Here is a 21,770-nt window from a genome sequence, read left to right as displayed (position 1 = left end):
TGACAAAACCATGATAATGGTAATATGGTAAATAGTAAATATGGTAATACAGTAAGATAGTAATAAAGCTCACTGTTCAGAGAGCACACAGTAAAAGGTTAGAACAGCGTAGGAAATACTCATGTAAATATTCACTCTGTGCCTGAGCGCTGTCATTGCAGAGTGCTGGAGTTCTCTTCCTCTATTGATATCAAGTAATTATACAATGGAATAAGAGACTAAGAACAGAGAACAGTAATCTTAAAAAAAAGTGGAAGATACTTTCTAGTCTGGGGTGTGTGGGGGAAGAGTGAAAGAAAGAATCCTTCCATTTGGGTTGTAAAAGCTGTTTTCTGGACAAGTCAGCGGCTGTCATCTGTTGTCTTCATCTTGATGGTGCTTGAGTGAAATTTCTGCTGTGCTCAGGTTTGATGTTTTGATGTTAGAATGACTAACATATGTTATCTCACTTTGGTGCAAATGGATAGCTCTGCTTGTTCACTTGGGCTGCCTTACATTAGTGTCCGTGATGAAGCTAGACGCAAGCTTCACCTGGGTCACAACACTGAGAATGCCTGATGCCAAAGATATTTTAAATATCTCATTGAATAGATATGAGTATATGAGGAAATATCTTCAGTTTAAGTATGGCCACAGCTGACAGATGTAGTTCAAAACTGTGTCCTATTTGTAGAGCTTCTTAAGCATATAAAAGTTTCTGTATAACCTATTAACTGATCATTTCTCCAGTTCTATTTTTAGATTGCAGGATAGTCTTCCACAGGAAATAGTACAAGACTCATCACTTAACCACACTCTTACAATACTCAAAAAACACGGCTTTGAATTTTTATAAAGTCTCAGAAAGCCTTTCTGAGGGATGAAATCCAAAACTGACAGCCAGGATGCTGCCTCTGTCTGGTACTTCTATAGTGTCTCTTATGATTATTTCTTTTATCTATTCATTTTAAAATGTCATAACTATAGATTGACCTCACAAATGCAGGGGCTTCAAAGTTGAATGCATTGTGTTAATTTCAGCACCCATATGTTTTGGCATTTAGCTATATATAAAAGCAGGCTGCACATGGCAATACTTCAGTAATAATTTTACATATTATAGAAGCTTCTGTACTTTTTACTCACTTTTACAGGAAAATAATGTGATGATAATCTGTCTTGCCTTTTTTTAAGAGTTCAGAGGGAGACTCTAGAGCAGGAGTGTCAAACTCATTTTCACTGAGGACCACATCAGCCTCGCGGTTGCCTTCAAAGGGCCGAATGTAATTTTAGGACTGTAAAAAATTTAACTACTCCTACTCCTAGAGGAGATTTAAAGCACTTCTGAACGAGATTTAAGGCACTTCTTGATCTGGTTGTGACTGTTCAGATTATACTACTCTACAGAAATACCTTACTGGTACCCAAATACATTTTAACTGGCTTTGTGATGTAGAACCTGTACTTACTTTTTAATGTGCGAGTTTCTATTCGGAGAAGCAGACATTATTTAGAAACAAACACATGTGTTATGTGTGTGTCACCAGCTAGGTGCTAGCTTACAGAAATATATTCAAGAAATTGAAAATTGGTAGCAAGAGAAGCAGTCTTATAATATGCAGATAAACATCTTTTAATGAAAGTGCATTGAAGTAGACCATATCTTCACAGAGCAATCAAACACAATGCATTGAATTGATGTCCAGCTTGTTAAATCTTGTTATGTGACTGTTAAAACATAAATATTACTTACAAGTTGAACAGACTATGTAGAACACTATCGTGTCTACAACAATGATGGATTAATCACATAGGAACTCAATTATCTCCTATATTTCATAGATTTCTGCCTTGTATCATCAGTTCATGAATATTTGATATGCTGAGCATGCTTCATTGAAATAACTAATTACAAATGCTGTGATTTATTGAATGTACTTTAGGTGAGATTTAATAGAAATATCTATTCCAAAGTAATTCAAACACAGATTGTGTGTTTGCTCTTAAAAAATTCCATCCAGTATAATAAATTTTCTACTTTAATTGCATGCTAACCTTTGAGAAATTAGACCTCAGGGAAAGCCTTCCACTGGAATATACAGTTTCAGAATTCAGTGATGGTACAGTTGCACGTCAGTGTTATGGCAAAAAAAAAAAAAAAAAAGTGCAGCAAAATCTGCGTTTATGATCATGCTGGACCCAGAGAATTTTTGGTCTGTAGGCATTTGCATAAAGTCTCAACTCCTAATAAAGGTCCTTCTAGACTAAGTTATGTGACAACACATACCATCTGTTCATGAGCAAGGGGGAGAAGGCCTTCACCCATGCCTGTCAATTTTTTTTCTGCTAGGAAACGCTCTTTTCTTCAGACTTTTTCACTAAGATTTTTTTAGATACGGCCTCTGTTTCAAAAGGGTAAAAGAAAAGATTACATTGTAATTCAAAAGCACGTTACCATTCCTCAGCCTTGCATATAATCCAACAAGGAAAACTCTAAAGTCTTTTGACCAACACTTAGGACTCTCCTGCTGTCTGGTAGCTAATTTTCCTAATAAGGTAAAAGGTGTGAAGCAGCAGCAGGAAATCGAAAAGGGTGAATGTTCAGAGACCAGTGGGTCTAGCTCTGTTTTGAAGTGCAGAGAAAGCTCATCTCTCTTTGGCCTACATAAAAAGTAGTGTCAGTTTAAATTTGATGCTGCTTTTATTCTCTACTTGCCATTGAAGGTCTAAAAGGTCTCTGACTTCTGTAATCCTGTTGAATTTGGGATTCAAGTTGCTGGAAGATCATTCCTTTAAGTTTGGACTTCATGTTTGAGGGAAGTCGTTTTTTTTTTTTCCAGCTGAATACAGACATGCTCAAATACTGTTTTTTAATAAATTTAGTGGTGAAACTGCTGTTAATTGCAATAGCACACAGATGATGCTTATTATGAAACATACTATCACTGTGAACAGTCTTAAGTATTCTAATTCTTATACTTCCCTGTAATTGAATTGTGATACTGCTAGCATGTGCCTGCACAGCACTCTGATTCTGGAGGGCAAATGACTCTCCCAGAAGCCAACTTTCTCTGTTGCAGTAAAAAGAGAGAGAAAGCATGTGCAAGTCACAAGGTTGTGTGTTTGTGGTGGTTTTGTTTTTCCTCAAAAAATATTGATGTAATTTATAATAATATAAAATAAGTTTTGAGTCCTCCAGATAAGCTGGCATACTTGTTTCCAGTTGCAGGTGATAATGTGTGTACAGGTTTATTTTGTAAGTTTAAAAATACTTGTCTAACCTGCCAGTGAAAGTTTCTGTGTTTTTCCTCTACTCATCTTCCATTTTTTGGATTCTCATGACAGAACTGACAACAAATTGACTGGTGAACTAATCAACCAATTGATCACCAAACGAAAGAAAAAACAAAAAAGCCAAAAGATGTTATTCAAAGCCACATCAAAAATTATTTTAAAGTACTGTAAGGAAGAGGACAAAAATTCAAAATGTCACCAATCTATATTTATTGATATTAGTTATCCTGTGAGGACAAAAAGTGAGACATCAGCCCTGTATAATTACAAGGGAAGGTACATAAACATACTCAGACATAGCAACTATAGAAATGTGTCAAGTTACAGATCTTGAAGTTCTGGGATAAGATCAGACTATTCAGTCTTAGTAAGTAAAGTTTAAGTAGAGTTCTATATCCTGTGGCTGAAAAGAGAAGTTGAAAATGTGTGGAGCATTAGTGATGTTTGACCCTAGTTTGGTAACAGGTGAAACTGAGATGAGCTGTTGCTATTTCTCTTCCTTGTGAAATGAATTGCAATTTAAGAAGGCAGATAGGTGAATGGGGCTCAGCTGAAAGGCCTTTGCTAAAAGAAAGTGGGACACTGGAAGGTCTAATCTGACAATCTCATGGTTAGTGGATTTTCTGAAGTATATGCTTAAGCATCAGTATATTTTCGTGTATCAAAGTTAAATCTTTTGAGTAATTTTTAGTGCTAATCTCAATCCTTTCTCAATGTAAAAACTGGAATAAAATGTCAGTAATGAAAGTAATATCCTGACTAAAGAATCTGCAAGCATATGATTCTACTGCTACTAAATGTGTTTAATTAAGAGTAATTATAAAGAAATCCCATTTGATTGTCAGTGGAAAGTGTACTTATTGAGGTAGAGTATACAAAGATAAATCTGCTTGCCATATAATTAAGTCACATTAGCAGAGCCAGTCGGTATGTGACCATATTTCTATTGTTATATTAGACTTATGAGAAAAAAAATCATAATTTAATTAGCATTTAACCGCATAACTAAAAAAAATAATATTAAACATGCTATCTAATTAATTTGCTACAAATTATTTGTTAAATGAGGATTACATACCTAAACACTTTGTATCCGTTTTAAGTTCAAGTGTTGTGCATGTTTAGTGTTACATAATGCCATATACTTCTAAATTTAAATGCAATGAGACAATACAATTTGCTATTAACATTTAGATGATCAGAATTCTGAAAGTCTGTTTTATGTGCTTTCAAAGTTTTCTGAAAACTGAGGTGCTACTTGTGGAGTAAAAACCTGTCTGAAATAGCATTTTTGGCAGTTGCTACCAGTGGACATCTGGAAGTCTATAAACTCTGTAACCCCCTAGCAGTAGAATCACAAGATTTTGTTGTTAATTTCACATGATGTACCTTGAACTTTCAGATTTTTCAAAGATACTCCCTAAGAAATTTGCACGTGAGGAGAATGTCTTTAAGATGGTGCTATCTTCTTAAATGTTTCAAAACTTCACTTTTCTCACCCTCAGGCAAAATTAGTCTCTACAGTCTTTACTACAACTCACCACCTGTAAAAGTCCAAGTGGGACAAGTTCATACTAGGTATCTGATAAGCTTTGCAGTGTGAATTAGAAAGAAAAACACAGTAGATTAAGAGTAGGTGAATTGTTTAATATGCCTTTCAGAGCTGGAAATAATTTCCTTGCATCTTTTTTTAATGCAGCTCTTACTTTTTTACCTAAACATGAGATTCATTGCCTTCAGAAAACTCTTAAATTGGTACTGTAAACAACTTATACAGTTTTGAACTGTCCTTTGTCCTACAAAGTCATTGTACTTCAGGTTCTGTAGGAAATATTTTTTGTGGCAATGTTTTGTCTCATAAAGAGTTCCCCTTGAGCAGAATTTACTACCAATGATTTTAGTGGTAGATCTATTTGAGAAGGACTTTAAATTAAAATTCCTGACTGTAAATAAAGGAGCAACTTCAAGGAAAGTTTGCCATAGTTCAGATGATCACTGTGTTCTGAGACTTACAGTGACATTTCAATATATGAATTTATTACTTAATACTATAATACTTCAGTTATTTTTTTAACTGTTGAGTCTGTACTTTTAGCAGCTTAATATTGAGGTAATTGTGACAAGTGTTGACTAAATGTGTGTAATAATTTTGTTCTGTAGTTAAACTGATATTAATAATATATTTGCTACTTGTTATGATCCTGGACATTATTGCTGAGATGTACCATGGATTAAATTCCTCTGCATCATTTCAGTAGCCTGTGACCATCTGAAGTAATTGGCATTGAGTAAGAAAACACATCAACATTGATAATAAAGAAATCATACTTGGACATGCTCTTTTTTGGGGAACAAAAAGATAAAAATAAATCTGGTGGATGTAATTAAATAGAGTGACAGCCCTAAGAGCCCTGGTTATTTAAGTATAGTGACTGATTAATACATGTGGGTATGAGATTAAATGGAGATTTGAACACTTTACAGTTAATAAAATAAACTAAAGATAAACCAAAAAGTCTTGAAAAAATAATGCTTTTTAAAGTACAGGTTTAAATATGTTAAACGATGTAAGCTTTGAGCATAATAAGTTATAAGGCTTAGTTGTATGAGCAAGTTACCATTAAATAAGGAATAACTGTCTACTGACCTGTAGTTACTCTTCAGGTATTTATTGTTTCTCCATAGCAAATACAAGATGAATTTTATTTTATTATAATGAGGTGACTTGCATTTGAGAAGTAGGAATGAGAAGAGTAAAGAGAAGACAAAAACTTGAGTTCAAGTTAGAGATGTTAGTATAAAGTAAAATACAGGCTTGGCGTTGGAACCAAGTTTCTTCATCTTTCATATGGGACCATGAATGAGAGTCATACTTTGTTTTGCCCAATAGCTGTTGGTACATTTTTGTGACAGCGTGATCATGAATGTTGTAATGATTGTGGCATGTCTTTAGTGGGATAGTAAACTGGTATGTATCCTGTTGTCATGTGATCCACTTCTCACACCAGTTGTGGATTTACTATGTAACAAACCTTGAAGAGGCGAAATTTGCCTTCCCCTACCCTTTTCTTTGAACCAATTAATTTTAAAATGATCCACTAAAAGAATGGAAAAGCCTATATAGCGTGAGGTGGTGTACTTTTCTTCTCATTGTAGTCTAGAGTAACCTATATCTTGGCAGTTAAAGCATGCTCTTGACAACTAAGAAACATGAGACTTTTTTTTTTCCACATTTTAAAGGAGACTTTAATGAATGTCACATCCAAAGCTATTAAAGACATAAGGGAGTTACCATTTTTTCCACTGTGATTTGAATTAGATTCGTATGAGCAGAGCATTCTGAATATGAAGATGCTTCTGGGTTGAAGAGTTTGGATTTGGCAAAATGAATTGCTTGGTCATGCCCATTATGGCATGGTCATTGCTGACTGCAGGAAACCTCTGATACCAGTTTATCAAAAGAAATCTGAAATGGGGAGTTCACCAAGGAAGTTTGTCAATAGTCAAGTAACTTGGGTATTTTGCAGAGCATATAAAACAAAACTGAAACTGGTGTGGGCTAAAGGAGGAGGGAAGAGAGCAGAAGGTTGAGCCATTGTTTTACAATAAAAGAGAAAGGGTCTCTTGCTGAATCATTTTATTGTTCCTAGAAGAGACATGAAGTAAGTTATTGACAAATATTTGCAGATCAAAACCCAAGATTGGATCATTTCTATCAGAAGTAGCTTACCTGTGTGCCCTGTCCCCTGGGAAAAGGTAGTTTCAATTGGCCTGAAATGCTTTGTATCTTCACCAGAGAGTTTTGTTAGGAAAATATGGCTGTTGGAGCCTGGTGAGGTTTATTAAATAACCTTGTCACTCAGATGCTGGAACTCCATGTTCTGTTCTGTGTTGGTTTTCTGGGGGAGGATGAAAGAAAGCTTTCACGTGTATAATCACCATGCTTTAGGCTCACCTAGGAAATAAGGTGAATGGATCTTAAACTTTGTTTTCATGAGTTCATTCTATCAGTTTTATTCAAAGTGGAATTGCTTCAGCAAAAGAGATCAGTGCATGCCAGAATGTAATACAGCCTAACTGGCACACTTGCCCAAGACTTGGAAACATAAGTTGAAGATTTAGCTCTGAATTTGGCAGAGGCAAGGTTTAAACTTGAAATGTTTTGGTCCAAAGCTGAACTAAAACCATTCACTTTTCCTCATAACTTGTTGCAAGCATTATATCTCTCAACATCCTATCAAGCAAGATACTCAATTTATAGATCTTATATTGACTTCTGCAGAAGTTAAGAATTTCAGTTATTTAGCTAATTGAAACATCTCTTGTTTTGCCATTCTGTGATAGTGTCACAATGATAAAGTTCATTAAAGTGATAAAAAGGCCTTTTGAAAAGGGAACACAAAAACAAGTTAAAAAGTTCTGGCAGACTCTGTGTGATTGGGTTTAAAGGACAAATCCTTCTCCTAGTCAGGGGAACTCCATCACTGTCTTCCAGAGCAGGGGTCTGTTCCAGAACGTTTTTCTTCTTTTAAGGCCTGGAGATTATCTAGTTGCAGTTCAATGTTAGCAGAGATTCAAGGCACAACATCACAAGAAATTCCTTGTTTTTCTCATCTGTGGGACAGTTCTGTGGTTTTGTTTTGTGATTTTTTTTTGGTGTGGGTTTTTTGGGGGGCTTTTTGTGTGTTTTTTTGTGTGTGTGGTGGTTTTTTTGTGTGTGTGGTGGTTTTTTTGTGTGTGAGGCTGGTAATGAAACACTCCTAAAACTTGAGAAGAAGTTTCATTGAATGGAGAAGGATGTTGGTGTGTGAAATACCTTTATCAGTGGTATTTTTATTTACTGACTCAGGCAGTAAGTAGAATTGCAGCTATATGTTTATTTCTCTGATGGTTTGCATGCTGCATACTAGAAAATCTCTTTTAGTAGAGGGAAGTGGGAAGAGGGAGTTGGCATCTTAGAGCAGTTTCTTTCCTTTTAGTGGTTTTTAAAGAAACTTTCGGTTGCACATTAGTATGTGCTGGGCCCATGTGTCACAATAAAATTTCAATTGTGATGTCACATATTCTGTACCTTGTTGTTTGCCCTCTAGATATGGCTGGTTTGTCCTTGGTTGTACCTGATGTGGACTCCCCTCTCCTCCTCAAGATACGTATCATTGCAGCGAGAAGCACACAGGCAGTTGTGCGTTGCCAGGGTTTATTGCACTGCATGTAATTTTATTTCTGATGGTAGAAGAAATTGGTGCATTGATAATTTATTACTAAGAGCTTTTTTTGTGTGTACAAAAACTTTTGTTTTCTTCATTGTGGAGAAAAGTCTCCTGAAAATGAAAATCTTCTTAACTTAATGAAAAGACTGAGAGTATAATTAAATACCAGCGCTTCATAAATACGTACTGGTGTCAAGGCTTAATTTCAATCAGAGAAGACTTTTAAGTAGTTATTATGACTGACTGTGTTGTCCTGCTTCTCCTGACTTTTCCTGGCTCCAGTAGGTTGTTTGTAAGCAGTTCTTGTGAAATCTGTAGAGCAGAAAGAGGTGGTACTCATTGTAAATAATAGACAAAATCTTGATGCTTAATATGGTAAAAATCAGTATACCTTTATATATGTCAATTCTTTTGTCCATATATAAAAGTACTGTACTTTATAATTACTTCTGCATATTGGGCCATGATTGTGTAGGAGTATTAGCCAGCTCCTAAAGGATTTTGGCCATCTTCTGAGGATTTTGCCTCTACAGCACACAGGAGTCAGGATCATTGGGTAAGTCTAATGCCATGCATGTAAAATATGCATTCCTACCTTGGATATGTGATCTTAACATCAACTCTAGAGCATGACTGATTCTTTTATTTCAGTTTCTACATATTGTATTGAGAATTAATTTATCCCCTATTTTAGTGAGCCTTAAAAATGCAAAGGTTGACATTGTCTAAAAATGTTTTTCTAGATGGAACTGATAAGGATTCTGACTAAAAATCAGTTCTTTTCTTGTTCTTAATTCAGTCACATGTAAATTGAAGGTAACCAGGGAAACAAAGAGCTTGCTGTCCTTACATACTTTGCAGAGTGCTTTCTGGAAACAGAGTATTCTCCAATCTGTTGTGATCAGTATTCTTTGAGGACACAATACATTAAAATTGCAAAGAAAAAAAAAAAGCTAAATGTACGGCAAACTCATGTGTGTCACAAGTTCAGCATTTTTGAGCAGTATTACAGGTGCTGGTAGATGGAGATGCAATTAAGAATTCTTTTCCTTAGGAACCAATTGTACCTCTAGATTTAGATGCATTAAGGAATGTGCACTATGATTGGTTGGTTGGTTGGTTTGGGTTTTTTGGGGTTTTTTGGTGGGTGTTTTTTTTGGTGGTGGTGGTGTGGTGGGTTTTTTTTGTTTGTTGGTTTGAGTTGGGGTTTTTTTGTTTGTTTGTTTTCTCCCATTTACTGTTGGTGGGTTCATTCTATCAAGAGCATAGCTTGTACGGGAAAGTTCAGTTTCTTGCAGTATCTTGTTAGATATTGACAAATCCAGATTTTGATGTCGTGTTAGATATCACCAGGTCTAGATTTATTTGAAAGACTCATGTGGGCTTTGCTGTTTTGTAAATAAGATACTGTTTTCTTTTCACACATCTTGAATGGTTATTTCTGTGAGTGGGTGTCTACAGAACTAACAGAATTTACTGAATGAATTACTGTATGCAAGGAGTGCTGACCACACCTTTGATAAATTATCACTTCCAGTGTTCACTGTGAGTGTAAGAACGCCTCTCCATGGAGTAGTCTTTTGTTTTTGTTGAACACTTTTCATTAGTGATTCTCAATGTATATTGCAATTTTACAGGAGAGAAAATAGGTGATGAAGTTGTTTGCCAAAGATTTTTCAGCATCCAAGTTGAGTTTCAGATCTTTTCTGTCTCAGTCCAGCAATCTGTTGTGTAGATTATCCTACTATAAATTCATAAAATGTGTAATGTTGTAAATCTGTTTGCATGCTCAATTGTGGTGGTGGTGGTCTTTGGTGTGGTGCGGTTGGTTGGTTGGGGGGGAGTGTGTTTGTTTTTGTTTTGTTAAATTAGCACCGTGTTATCCTGAGCTTTGGTGGCATATGGTGTGTTTAGAAATGGTGTTCCAAATAAACATCTGTTTTGAAGAAACAAGTTTATACTTTTGACCTAACAGTGGGAGCACCGATGCTTTGTAGCTCATGGACATGTCAGCAAAGGTTTTGTAGAAGCATTGTGTGTGTTCACGTACATGCCTATAATGCAGTGGGGATTTAAGAAGAATAACCCATACTGTCGTTGCTTTGTACAATATTAAAATAATGCTGGTAAGAGGAAATTTAGTTACATGTCAGAAAAACACAGAACATGGATGACTGCCTTGTGAAGGACCTTGTAGCTATTTCCTGAGTAACCTCTTCTGTGTTCAGCCTGAGTTGCCAGATGCCCATCTCTGCAAGCATGGGGATAGTCAGTAAAATCCCCTTCTTGTACCTGACAAGTCTGATTATTTTACTGGATTTGGTTTTTAACAGAAATTTTATGTTGCTCACTTGATCATAAAACAGGTTAAGCACACAGGTATACAATAAATCCTTGTGCGCTCTTGTGAATGGTGTTACAGGTCTCATCCCAGATATCCTAACAAACAGTCTTATGCTCTGTTTTTAGAATCCAGGCTGAATTTTTGCATGCTTACCTACATGAGGTGGTACTAGCCAAGGAAAATTCCAATGACAACTATGATACAACCACAATGTACTTTTGATTCTAATATTTTGCCTGCCCAGCTTGATGCTTCCATGTGTACTTACTGTGCTTAGGACAGGAAGGTAAAAGGCTGAGAAAGATTTTTTTTTTTTTTTTTTTTAACAAGTATTAAAAATTTCAAGTGCAGAGAGACCTACCCATCACAAAGAGATGCCTCATGCAAGTAAAAAAAAAGGAAAGGAAAAAAGTAAAGGAAAAAGAACAACAATTTTAAGATGAAATCTGTTCTCATTGATTAGAAAGGCAGGCAGTGGTTGCTATTTATTGAGAATTAAAGGCAGTGTAGAGGGAGAGACTGACATATAAAGATGCACTGGAAGCCATAATGAGGTACTAGAGCTCAGATAACAGGGGATAAACTTCAAAATACAATATTGACTTCCAGGGATTTGGATAGCATCAGACTGAGTGAATAATGAGGCATTTAAGTAACAAGTGAATGGTTCGTGTTCAAGCCAAGCTCTGTGAGTTTCTATTCAAAAAAGATCTAGTTGAATTTGATCTCTCCCTTTTTAAAAAAGGGGGAGTAGGGGACTAAGGAAAAAACCCCTAAACCACAAAACACCAGACAAGCAAAACAGCAAAAGTTCTTTCTGTAGGCATGAAGGAAAATAACCACTTTCATGGGATTCTGTAACAGCCTACCTAGAAAAGGAAACATAAAATTGCGGCTCTTTCTCTTGTATTTTATGCAGCAACTTAACATACTCATGTTATTTGAAAGTTGTTGTTTGTTGTTGTTGTTTTGTGCTTGGTTGGTTTGTTTGTTTTAAGGCTTTATTTAGCTGTGTATGCCATAAAGTTATCCTTAGGTTAACTGTTTTTAGATGGTTAATTTGCACGGGGTTAAACTCTCCTGTGGATTTTCTTGGGCTGTGGTTTGTCACAGTAGACGACAGGGCTTCCTTTGGAGCCACTTCACCATCTTAATTAAATCTGTGGTTAGGCTTATTTAGCTATTATTCGCTTCATAGAATAAAAACATTTGAGAGCTTGGTGTCTGCTCTTGAGGGTACTAAAAGTATCTGCTTTAATTAAACAAAAAATGAAGTCAGTTCTGTGTTTTGAAGTGCTAACATTATTACCAACTTCACCAGTAACTATTTTTTTTAAATAGAGAGGTATAACTACTACAATAAATGCTTAGCTCTAAATCATAAAGTTTTATAAAGGAGACCTATTCGTAGGTGTTCTTATGTTTTAGGGTAAAGGCTACTAAGTTTTTAAAAAATGTCAAAGTCAAGTGGGGTTTTTTGGTTTTTTCGTAATTTAACTTGAATTTTTCTTTTGGAGAAAATGGTTCTAATCTTGTTTGTTTTGGTTTTTTTAACCTTTGGAATTTCCATTTCAGTAAAATGTTTTGTTTTGTTTTTTACTATTTTAACACTGTATGCTATTTTCAGAAAATTTCAGATAGACATGAAGTATTTCCAAAAACCTTGTCTTTAAACTCTGATAAACTGATTATTTGAGAGACATTTCATAGATATGCCTAGAGGCTCAACTGTATGCACACCAGGTGATAGTCTGTGCTGTGAACAGCTTACATTTGGAGTTGGGTTTTTTTGTTTGGTTGGGGGTTTTTTTGGGTTTTTTTGTTTTTTTTTTTTTACAAAAATGAAGTCCATATTCTTAAAGAGGAGAAGAAAATACTACTGTTCATTTGGTTTAAGGGATAGCAAGAAACATGTTATGTAGTTACTCAAAATAGCTGCTTATTCATGACCTTATGATCCTAGAAGATCACTGAAAAATTCTATGGTGTTTATGCATCATAAGTGTGTGATTTATCTGTTTCTTGTACTTACCTTAATTTTTAAGTGATAATATGCTTTCGTGATTGTGTAGAGAATAGGAATTTTAATTTATGGTGAACGCAGTCCTTAACTAGAATTGTAGACTACAGCAAAATTGTGAAAACCTCAAAGAATTATTCTAATGATAAATGAAATCAAGGAAGCTGGATAAAGTGATTGACCAAATGTTAGATGGCAAACTAAGAGCAAGATCTCTATAATGTATCAAAAACTAATAAGATCTACAATAGCCACTTCAAGAGATGGAGCAGAACATGCAGTTAAAGGAATGTATAAACAGAGCATTTAAAGGTGCAACTCACACATGGAATGTAAGATACTGTTGCTACCCGTGTGTATGTTTGTTTAGATTAAAAACACATGATCGACTATGATTAAATAGTGTGTCCAAGGGTAGAGTAATACGTTGTATTCCTAGAAGACAGCAGTTTGCCTGTGTGTTCTTGGGTGTTCCTGCCATGGGTTCGGGTCCCTAGAACTATTCTAAAAAGGGCCTGTGGCTGATCGAGGAGGCAGGTCTTGCAGAAAGACTACTACTGGTTTTCATTTCTCAAGGAATTTAGCAAAATATTGGAGATTAGAATCCCTGCTCCACTTCTTGTTTTGTTCCCCCCCTGCCCCAATGCTAAATTATTGGTCTGTAAGTTGTTTTGCAGTCCGTACTGTCTGGGTTTTCTCAGAAATTTAACATTCAATAGGAGATATTTTAGTAATAGGGATAAATAACAGTAGCTGTTCTAATTTTCATAAATTGACATTTTCTGAAGAATAATTCTATTGCCAAAATCCTGCTGGTGCCCTAAGTACATGCATAGGTAGGAAACCACTGTATCACTTGAATCTCCTCAAGATTTCCTTGAAGAGAGGACTCTTTCTGAAACAGCACCTAGGGAGGATGTACAGGAGTGCTTGGTCCTCACAAAGGGCTCTTTCTACAGAGGAGTCCCTTTCACTTCACAGTGCATTGAGACTTGATCCGCATAAGCAACAAGAGTAAGGAAGTTCTAGAAATTGAAGAAGCCCAGTAGATAAGTATTTTTAGCCAATAAGAATAAAATGCAGAAATAAAAACAAGTACTACTTTGTGAACTTGGTACTGTGTATAAATCCACAGTTTTCCTTGAGTTGCCAGGTGTTTAATTTATCATGTTAGCTTTTGACGATTTTCTGATAAGTATGGAAGATAAATAAATCTATCACATTCTTGCTTTCTAACTGGAATTGCATTTTCAGCATAGGATGCACTGAAATAATAGATTGCTTAGCAAAGTAAATATATGAAAATGATGTTTAGGATTTCAGTGTAAGCAGTAATTAGAGTACCGCTTGTCAGTTTTAGAGCACTCTGAAATATTATGGCATATTGTGACTTTATTTTTACAGAATCTGTTACATACCTGTCACGTTCATTCAACTAGAAAGCATTCTTTATGACAATTCATATAATATCATAAAGGCAAGCAGTCATGTTTGATACAGAATCATTGTATGTCTCAATGTTCAAATTAAATTGGAAAAGAAAAAGACAGTGCAGGAAGATTAAGCTCAGTATAAAATGTACTTTAAAGGAAGCAGATCTTATTTTGCAACTCCTCTTGCAGTCATAAAATTCTTAAGATGTGAACTTGCTTAAATTAGTTATATCTGCAGGAATTGATATTTTGTCTAGTGTTGACAGAAGTGATCACATGAACTGCAACAAAATACCCAAGACTGATGAAGAAAATGTAAAACTTTTATTATTGTTCAGTTCTCACAGGGCAAGATGGATTTTTTTTTTTACTTTTATTCAGTGACTTTGACATTCTAATATTTTTTTCTTTATTGGTCCACATTTATTATTGACTAAAGTGGGCTCTTAGGTGTTCTCTATTATTATTAACTAGCTTTAACCTCTTTGGTAAGCGTATGGATGGCCTTCTGCAACTTCTGTGTTATTGGAAATGATCTAATGCAGTTTTAAACATTAACTTTATTAATCTCCTTGTGAACTGCAGGATACCTGTATGAGAAGGAATGGTTTGGTCAACCTTGGCATCTTGAAAGTGTGAATTTTGGGGGTCAGTTGCCAGGGTGTCTTTTTTTAACCATTATTATATTAATAGTTTTCTTGCTTGGAAGGAATCCAGTTTGTGTGTGACTGACGTCTCAAGTCTACCTCTTGATACTAATTATGATTAGATCTTTTCTGCACATCTTCTTTGTTTTCCATTTTCATATTTCACAGTTATTGTTAGCAGCGTTGTACATTTCTTACATAGCAGCAGATGTCAGCTCAAGTATTTTTACTTGAGCATATCTATGTAGCCTTATCTCCTAGGGCAGATACAATAAAAGGTTTTACAACATTTCTGTAAACGGAATGTTTTTAAAAGTGGGTTTGCAATCTCCTATCCTGCTTTAAATAAGTTTGAATGATATTTGACTTCGTTGCTTCCTAACAACATACTGGAGTTGGATTACCTGGAGTTTACCACAGTTCCTAGATAGTAGCTATAATTAATACTGCTTGGTGAGGCATCCCTCTACTTATTGGTTTCACTAACATGGCATAGAACAGTGATAGTCAATATCATTAAACAGTTTAATCCTTTTTGGATAAAAGTAACAGACTAGTTATTAATTGAACAAATAAAAAGGTTTTATGAAACATTGTTATGTAGGTACCTATATACTTGTCTAGCTTTATTTGTCTCTGAAATGGTGAAGATTTTTTCCGATAATGTTTACCACTAGCTGAAGTGTTCTATATGCCAGTTCAAACCAGAAGTTGTTAATAACTGTGATAGGATCTACTAAAAGGAGCTATAGCTCACCTAGAAATAGTTCAGTATTCAAGATTGCTTTCTTGTTTGATTTCCATCTCAGAAAGAGTGGTGTGTGTTAGTAGTTCTCAGTTTTAGTTCAAACTTCTCTACTTCAATCTTGAAAAGTCAGACCAATGTTATCAAATATAGCTCAACTTAGACTTCTAGTCCTTATTCTGTGCCCATTATCAAGGGTCATGAGCTTATTTAAGTGATGTACTAACAACAGAAGTGTTTGGGAAATGTAGGGGGTTTATTTATTCCTTTCTTAATTTAGAGAGTGTATGTATTTTTATTTATATGTTACTTGAGTGTGCTTGTTACTGTGCTCTGTGATGGTAGGCATATGCACTGGGATTCAATTGGACAGAATACAGTGTGAATTAAAAGAAATTTCATAAAACGACTTAAACTGGTTTTTTTTTAAAGTTGTATTTTTGCATTCCAGTATTTGTTTTATTCTGATTTTCTGTCTGATTTATGTATTTAATAGCCGTTCTTTTCTGGCCAGTGTGAAATTGCATGATATTGTGACCACTGACTTAGAATATCTCAATTCTGTAAAAACTGATTTTGATGGCTCCTCAATACTAATCACTACTTAAGCATCTGCTCTCATTTATTAATGATTAAATGAGAAGAAAAGTGATTAAAAGTAGTGTTGCTCTTAATGCAAGTACTATGTCTTTCACTTTTAGCTGAATGTACTTTCACATTTGGGTTAGTTGTGTGGAGATTCTTTTTTTTTCTGGTATTGAGGCAATGATGATGAAATGTGCATGAATCATATAAAACTTGCTATCACTACCATTTATTGGCAACAATTGTTAATACTTTTGATGTGTTAATCATTCAGCTATGCATCTACCAGTAAATTAGCACGTTAACTGTATAAGCAATACTGTCTTCTCACAAATGTAGGTAATGATTTGTCCCTTTTGCTATGTAGTCTTTTCCACTAAGCCATACACACATACATATATATATATGCACACTTATATATGCGTGTGTATATACGTGTGTGTGTGTATATATGTGTGTGTGTGTGTATACGTGTGTATAGATATGAGATATACTGGTCTTCTCAAAGCTATCTGGTGAGTTCTCGTTAATCTTGGCAAAGATGACTTTTAAAGTGCACCTTTCTGGGTACTGGGGGACCACTGATATTTTCCATGCACTCTGTCTGATTTTGTGTCAAATAAGTATCTGAAGCCAATAAGCTTTTGCTTTGACAAGATGGGGGGCGGGGGAAAAGACAGACTTTTTTACCTGTACTAGATCTCTTTCGAAGTTTGGGCTGAAGCACACTGTGGTATGGTGTGAATGTGTGCGATCTGTTCTGGTGAACCTGCTTTAGCAGGTGGGTTGGACTGGATGATTTCCAGAAGTCCCTTCCAACCCCAACCATTCTGTGATTCTGCGATGTTTGTTCTGACGATTCAGTTACTTGGCTCTTAATACACTTAATTCTGAATTCAGGAAATGTCAACTCATACCTGAATGTATACAAATAAATATGCATGTAATCATTCAGCCACTTACAAGCAGTTTATCATTTAATGGATTGACACTTTCATAGACTATTATACTTGCAATAAAACCAGATAAATTTTAAATAATGTATTAGTAGAATAATAATATGAGAGCTTATACTTTTGAGGTTTCATGAGTAAAAAATGTCAGTGGAATGCCTGTAACATCAGTGAACTTGTTTACTCCTTTAAGAGCTGGGTTGAATGGCTGCTGCAGGTCAGACATACAAATACTGGAGAGGCTAAACATAAGCAAAGTTGTAGAGAAAGCAAATGGAACAATTGCATAGAACTAAGAAATAGTATTTTAGTATACTTAAACCTTTGATACTTCCTTGTTTTGCAGCAAGTAACATTTAATGTTTTTGTAAGATTAGGGATTTTGGGACATTTTAGATTTGTATTTACAGAGAAATGCTATAGTAGTATTTTGCAGCATTTTAAAGACTAGAGGATGTGTGAGGACTTGTCTTAACCTACCTGGACAGGCAAGAAGACTTTCACACTTATTTTTTTAGCATATTTTACTAAATCAGTATTAATAACAGCTATGTATCACAGAATTTCCCCAACAATTTAGAAAAATGTTGGAACTCTATGTAATTCATGAAATTAAATTAATTTCTTGATCAGGGTGTGACCTGAGATTTACTTCCTACTGCGTATGTCGAAGTAATAAGCTTGCATACTAATTTAAGACACTTGAGAAACTAGGTCACCTTTCAGAAATCCTGCGACATAATTGTCCAGTGATATTTGTCATTGCCATAGATCAGGGGAATGATTGGAGACTGCAAATATCTGCTTGAAATTATTACAGTCCACACCAGGAATTGTTTTGAAAATTTCCATTTTCTCTTTTGATAGTTGTTGAAGAGAAGATGTTTTAATAAGGCAAAATATTGGTTTTCTGGCAATGTGGAAATTATCTTTTCAGTTGCATCTTTTGAGAAGGATGCTTTGGGCTGAGTTCGTGTATATCTCCTGGCACTGCAGTGTGAAATGCAGACAACATTTCAGTCTGTGATAGGTGGAAAGAAACCCTGGGAGATAGTGGTTTGATGGTGTCTATTGACTAGGACAAGGAAGAAACTAAATGGTAGAGATTTTGCTCAGTCTTTATTCATAGGTACTTTTTATCTGAATTTTACTTTCATGGTTATGTTAAAACGTTACCATCCTTTTTGTAATAAAGAGCCAAGAAAGTAACACTAAGTGTACAGGGATGGAGTCTTCTAAGCAGAGTGGGCTAAAAAGGATTAGCATACATTTTTGATAGCCTGGGGGTTCTTTGCACCCCTAAACTCCCTCTCTAAAGCGGCAGTGCAGACTAAACTTTTGTAGAGAAGAAATGACCCCACTGTGGTGATGTAGAAAGAAATATATATTTTTTTTCTATGCTTGCTTCCCCTGCCCCTGCCTTGGTATTGAAGTCTCTAGAGGTTGTTTACTATGACTGCTAATTGGTGAAGGGGAACAAAGCTAGTGATGTGACTTGGCATACTGTATGACTAGAAATGATAGCACTGTAAGTCATTCTTTGGAATGAAACAAAACAAATTAAAAAAAACCACAAACAAACCCCACCAAAAACCTCTGCATTATAGCTGATACTTCTTCCCAGGTTCTGAAATACAGGATTTAAGCTTGATGGAAAAACACTGCATTGCAATACTTACTATTTTCAGTACTTGACAGTTCTCATTGTTACTTGGGGTTCCATTTCATGTATTTTATAAATATTTCAAATCAAGGTTCTTTAGATGAAGATATTAAGATGCCATCTTTTCACAGCTGAATGTCATTGGTGACAGGTAATTTTCCAATGTTCCAAACAGGTTTTCTTTTTCTTTGTAACTTTTCTTATTTTTAGGTGTTCCTAAATCCCCTCTGATTCCTTTCACACTTTTGTCTTCACAGCCAGGTTTCATAAAGAACATGGCAATGGAAATGTGTATTCAAAAGTTCCTGAAGTCTGTGTATGAAATGAAAGTGCTTGAATAGTTTACTGTGTGGTGGTGTGTTGTTGTTTTGTTGGGTGTTTTGTTTTGTTTTTTTCAGGAAATCTATTTTTCTATAGTTTATTATGCTTTTGTTGTGTTTTTTTTCGTGGTGGTTGTTTTTTCAATTGAGGATAAATTCTTAGTATATTAAGTGAAAAGAGAAAACAAATTCCTTGGTCATAAGAATGTTAAGACAAACTATTTTAAGTTAAGGCCTCACTGTGGAAATCTTGTAGTGAAAGGTAAACATTTTCAAAGTAAGGTGCTTTAATTTATCTTTTAATTTTCTAGGAGATTTGAGTTGGGACAATGGAATGGTCTCATTTTTCATAAGTTAAGTATGTAATTAGAACAATTTCATGCATATTTATTTTTGCTTTTCAAGAAGCTCTGGTTTTATTGTGTAACTAATGGCAGAATGTGGAAGGATTATTGTGGATTAATTTGCAACAGCTGTTGTAACAATTTACGAATAGTTTCTTAAGTAAAAGGTAAGACCTGTTTATTTCTTTTTAATTGTGTAAAGTACATATCAACTGCTAATAAATCTAGGATGCCTAGCCATGCGTGCAAGATCATTTAGATATAAATTACCATGTATAATTGAGCTATGGGCTGCAGATGATTTTGACCCACCTTCTACAGGAAATAGAATTGTTGTGTGCTTGATACTTTGTTCTTCCTTCACATCAGAACACAAATTTTTGTAAAAGTTTGATACTATGATTTTCCAGTGTACTTCGTGAATATGTATTTTAAGTGAAGAGAATGAAGAAAAACATGTCGAGGTTCTGTATTGATGTATGTAAGCAAACAGTTACTGGAATTGAGAGGTAGGCTCATCCAACTTCAGGCAATCGTCTGAAAAGATAACTGGGTCTTGACCCATCAGTCACTTACCACATGAAATATTCCTTTCTTAAATTTACGAAGATGCATTTAAAATGCTTTAATGGCAGAAAATTTTGCTAATTTCCAACTTAAATCTGTGAAGTGGCTGTGAACTCTTATTTGCATTAGTCTTTAGGGTAAACAGTTCTTTTAAATCTTTTTATTTGCTCCTTCCCTTTCTTTCTCTCTCCCCTACAGCATGTTGGGGTTACGCTTGTATCCATTCCATAGCAGAGCTCTAGCAGCATCCTCTGCATATAGAGCCTTGGGGAGCAGAGTCTTTACCTGGGATCTGGTCAGGAGGGTCTCTCAGAGCTGGTTGTCAGGGCTGGCCCGGGGCAAGAGACAAGAACAGACGTGAGGGCTCCAACAGGCAGGAGCTCAAATAGGCTGAACTGTGTCTGCTGGCCAGGCGTACTAGCTGACCTGGCAACGAGAGTAACAACAGCAGGGGCTACCAAAGTTACAATATTTACATAACATCATCTCCTTTGAATGGCATAATCCTGATACAATGTATATATACACATCATTCATTCATTTCCATTTAACAGCTGTTGATGTATGAACAAATCAAGGTCAGATTCTATTTGCCATATTCCATTTGAAATTATGTTTCGCCAGTACACTTTTACATAGGATTAATAATAATACCTCCAGTGAATATACACTGTATTTTGCATTATGACATTGTTTGACTTCTGCAATAGTAGTATGTAGCAATAAGGGTATATTGCAATGGTGGCTTCTAATGCATTCATATCCCTATTCTCTGCAGTCATTCCTGATTGATAGGATGTTTGGTGTAGCCTTGGGTTTTTCTTCCTAGTTACTATCTGAATCATCTTGACTTTTATACTTATGGCTCTCATCCCCTTTCTGTAACTCCAGTCATTGAGATAATCCAGTTCATTTGGTATATCTCCTTTGTACTCTTTATTGACAGAGGTCCTAACTTTGTTTTAGCAGTGCTTGTCTGTTTCTTGTGCCAGGGTAATACAAAGAATATAGTAAAAAGACTGGTTCCAAGAACAATCTTTGTCATTGCTAACCTCCTTCCAGTTGATGCTTACCTTTCAGAGGGTGGTTAAGACTTAATTTGACATTTTTCATCCTAAATAACATGAATAACTCTGACTTTTCTTATGATGTCTGAGTATTTTTAGTTAAGTGTAAGATAATGCAATATGTAAGGTATGCAACTTTCAAGTCATAAGTCAGAAGGTCAGAATAACAGAAACACCATCTTCCTGTGTTGCTGCTATATACTGTGTGAATGTAGATGTTCACATTTGGAAAAGTTTCTCCTCCTTCCTGTCTGGCTGAAATATGTTAACACTCCAATTCGAATAAGAATGCAGAAAAACTCCATTGGCTCTTTAAACAACATACAACCCTGAAAGTGCTACAAGTAAAGTTCAAAGAGTGGTGCAGCCAGTTCATTCACACTGGTTTTATGCATCCTGAATATGCATTTTTCGTATTTAATTGTCACCCTGGTTAATATACTATTCACTCTAATAGTGTCAGAATTACATATTCAGATGGTATGATGAAAAAGAGAAGATCAAGGGGAAATTGAAAACAGTGAAAAAAGATTGGCTACAGGGCTGTCTTTCATGACAGCTTCATCTGTCTTCTCAGCCTCACCTCTGTTTGAAAGGGT

The sequence above is a fragment of the Caloenas nicobarica genome, chromosome 9 (assembly GCF_036013445.1).
Source record: "Caloenas nicobarica isolate bCalNic1 chromosome 9, bCalNic1.hap1, whole genome shotgun sequence".
Classification (NCBI taxonomy): domain Eukaryota; kingdom Metazoa; phylum Chordata; class Aves; order Columbiformes; family Columbidae; genus Caloenas; species Caloenas nicobarica.
This window is presented reverse-complemented; position numbering follows the sequence as displayed.